At 33.3% G+C, this 3932-nt stretch overlaps 1 protein-coding gene across 5 annotated transcripts in view; it reads right to left on the bottom strand.

Annotated features, from left to right (window-relative positions):
- The window catches only part of LOC106459911 (transcription factor GATA-4-like), a 96263-nt gene that overhangs the window by 30043 nt on the left and 62288 nt on the right, over positions 1-3932 (bottom strand). The window lies entirely within an intron of this gene.

Genomic DNA, 3932 nt, shown 5'->3' with positions numbered 1-3932 from the left:
AATTCGACCTCCAGCTCATTGATTCAACTCGCTATTTGTTTGCATAATTTACATAACATTGAAAATGACGAAACTCTTTTAGGGATTATTATGGCAAAAATAATGCGTGGGTAAAAACACTCATTTTAAAACAGCAAAATTTACATAGCTGCTGTTCTTAATGTGTGTTTTTTTATACTGGTAGATACTCTACGATACACTAAAGGTTTCTAAGGCAGATTTGGATAAATCCCTCAATCGTACTGTTAACAGGACATTATTATCTGTAGATTGTGTTTATTTGAATTAGCCCAACGAAGCTGTAACGCATACTATATAAATCAATATAATACACTCACTCAGGCATATATATATATATATATATATATTCAACCAATATGGTAACATTATTAAGAATGCGACAATGTAGTTTTATTTATTTACTACAAAATACTTGGAAATAGTGGATAATTAGATTACAAGTTAAGATAAATTATTATCATAATACTGTTTACAACACATAATTTAAGAAAATGCGCTTTTTGATGAGATTGTATTACATAATCAGTTTTATGGACACCTTAATTAATTATGTTTCATTTATTCCGGAAATTTAAACCATGAGAACCAAGATATAAGATTTAATCCAATCATCATCATCCAGAGTAGTTAAAAAAGATAATAACGAATCAAACTCTAGAAGTAAAAATGAAGAACCTTAAAAATACTTGTTTACTTACTATTATTTTTCTTAATTATATCATTACATCTTTTCATAGATGGTTTTTTTTTGTAATTAAACACAAAGCTACACAATAGGCTATCTGTGCTCTGCCCACCACGAGTATCGAAACCCGGTCTCTAGCGTTGTAAGTCCACAGACATACCGCTGTGCCACTGGGGGGGCCGTTTCATAGAGAAACCTCGTTGTAGCAAACGACTTTCACGATATAGTGTCTGTTTTAAGAGGAATGGGTAGTATTTGTGTAAGTTTGTACGGAATAAGTCTATTTTTGAGATGAATGAGTGTAGATGCGTGAGGTTTCATGAGATATAACGATATCTTAAATGGAACGAGAAGATCAGTGTAAAGTTTTATAACATACTTTCTTCTTCAAAGACGACGTGTGAACCTGTCCAAGATTTCATAATATATTTCTGTAAGGTTTCATGAGATACTGCCTGTTTTGAAGAGAGCGCATGGATCTGTGTGTTATGTGGAGAAAGGGTAGACCTGTATAAGGTTTTATGATATTTAAACGTTTTGAAGAGAACGTATGGGTCTGTGTAATATTCCATGTGATACAACGTATGTTTTTGATGGAACAAGTAGATATATCTAAAGTTCTGTGATATATATATATTTGAGTGGAATAAGCAGACCTGTAAAATGTATCATGACATACTATTTGCATACTTAAAAGCGACCGTATTGCTCTGTATAAGGTATCATGAGATTTTGAGTAGAATGAGTAAGATTTCACTTCACGAGGTAGCCTGTTTGAGAAGAATGTGGATTTGTATAAGGTTTCATGAGATATTTTGATGAGAAATAGTAGACCCGTAAAGTTTCACTTATTCAACCTTTTGCCGAGTAAAGTTGAACTCCTTTTATAATTAATATACAACTTAAGAAAATAAAAACTATAAATATAAAAGCTATAAATGCACAGGCTAAAATCGGTTGTTAGACCCGACATATTAAATACGTAGCAAAAACCGCAGCAGTCCCAGATCCCGCATATGTTTCCTTCTAGTCATCAGTTAATGCAACTTTAAGGGGCGAATAATTTCACGACAGAGTTCGACACTGCAATTCCAGAAACTTAAACGGCATACAGTTAGTGAAAGTCTGAGGTGTCGTTGGGAGTGTGGAAAGCCAACCAGAAATACATCACGACTACACAAAAAAAACTAAAAAAAAACAACAATAATGATAAAAACAGGTTACGTCGATGGAGAAGAGAGTCTTTAAATATATGCTATCTAGTGTAATATTTACAATACACAAATGGATAATTTCTCTCCCATCCTGTCACAGACAGAAATCTGTTTGGTGCTAATAAATACGTTATAAGTGAATATTTTAACGGTTTATTGTGTGCTTAAGCAGTTCTTTTGAACTATGATGAAAGCTAAAATCAAACCGTGTTGATCTAATACATACTGAGTATGTAAAAAAAAAAATATTGCAATCTCTTTATTAGGAATTTCTTGTTTGTATAAAATTTTCGCGCAAAGCTCATTGGAGACTAACTGCGCACAGCCGTCCCAAATTTCTAAGTAATATAGATTAGACAATAGGCAGCTAGTAAACACCATCCACCGCCAGTTCTTGGGCTACTGTTGTCTTACCGAATAGTAGATTTTACTGTCACTTATAAACCGTAGATATGGCTCTACGGTGCGGAGCACAATATTGCTGTACAAGACACGAGCTACGAATTCATGGATTTACAATCCACGCTTGGCCCGTAGCAATATATCAAAATTCGGATATTTGTCTTACTCGATTATTTTGCAAATATTTTTTAGGTCTCATGACCAAAATTGAATCTCCAAAAAGGCCGAAGTAATGTTTCGAATGTTTTATCGGCAAATTCAACGGGTTGAATACTTTGAACCAATGAAATAAGTTTCAGAATTTCTGATTATGTGCAGTCTGGCGTTAAAACAATTCTCAAGTTCAGGTCTACTGGAAGATACTAAGTCAATATGTATAAATATAAGATTTATGTAAAACTCTTACGAAATACTTAGCCAACCTAGTGTAATTTAATGATAAACGTCACAACCAAAATGTGTGGCTTTCTAATAAACTATTATTTTCATTTCGAAATAAAGATGCAAACATATTTTGTGTTCTTTATGAAGCTAAAATGACAATCTACGTGCTTTCACATGGAATCTGAGGGTCGCGGGTTCGAATCCCCGTCCCGCCAAACATGCTCGCCCTTTCTGCCGTGGGGGCGTTATAATGTGACGGCCACTCCCTCTATTCGTTAGTAAAAGAGTAGCCCAAAAGTTGGCGATGGGTGGTGATGATTAGCTGCCTTCCCTCTAGTCTTACACTGCTAAATTAGGGACGGCTAGCGCATATAGCCCTCGTGTAGCTTTGCGCGAAATTCAAAACAAACAAACAAACAAACTTGTTTACTTTATTTATTTATTTTATTTTATTCATTTTTCTTCGCGGCTTTACTTTATCCGTTACGGTTTTTGCTATCGATTACTATCATCATAGATAGTTTAAGAAATCCGTTACGGTTTTTGCTATCGATTACTATCATCATAGATAGTTTGAGAAATCCGTTACGGTTTTTGCTATTGATTACCATCATCACAGATAGTTTGAGAAATCCGTTACGGTTTTTGCTATCGTGTAGCTTTGCGCAAAATTCAAAAACAAACAAACAAACGTGATTTCACGCATGCTTCTGTATTTTCTCTTGATCAAAAGATTTATAGTTTGTTAGCATAATTTAGTTCCTTAGAAAAACTACCACAGTGTAAAAGACACCGAGGAAAATAATATTCAGTTTGTAAACCAAATATCTCTTGAAGTTACTAAAACACTTAGGGAATAATGAAACTGTTTCAAAACATATTAAATATACTTCGTGCTCACGCAACTGCATATCTCATTATATTTATAACAATTGTTTCCAGAGCATTCTTCATCGCAGTTGACACATCTTCTATTTACATATAATAACCACATGTATTGTCTGTCACGCTTTGTATCTCCTGAACGGTTAACTGTAGAAAAACAAATTATATATCAAAATGCTTTTTTTCAAGAGTAAATTACAGGAAAATTATTCATTTATTACAGTTTCTATAATTTCATATTGATATTGTGACGGATTTGTTATTATACATTTATTTTAATATCGATGTTTCTTGAAATTAAATTTATAATGTACATAGTTTCTAGTGTTAAATATGCATTG

The sequence above is a fragment of the Limulus polyphemus genome, unplaced genomic scaffold (assembly GCF_000517525.1).
Source record: "Limulus polyphemus unplaced genomic scaffold, Limulus_polyphemus-2.1.2 Scaffold31, whole genome shotgun sequence".
Classification (NCBI taxonomy): Eukaryota; Metazoa; Arthropoda; class Merostomata; order Xiphosura; family Limulidae; genus Limulus; species Limulus polyphemus.
This window is presented reverse-complemented; position numbering and strand designations above follow the sequence as displayed.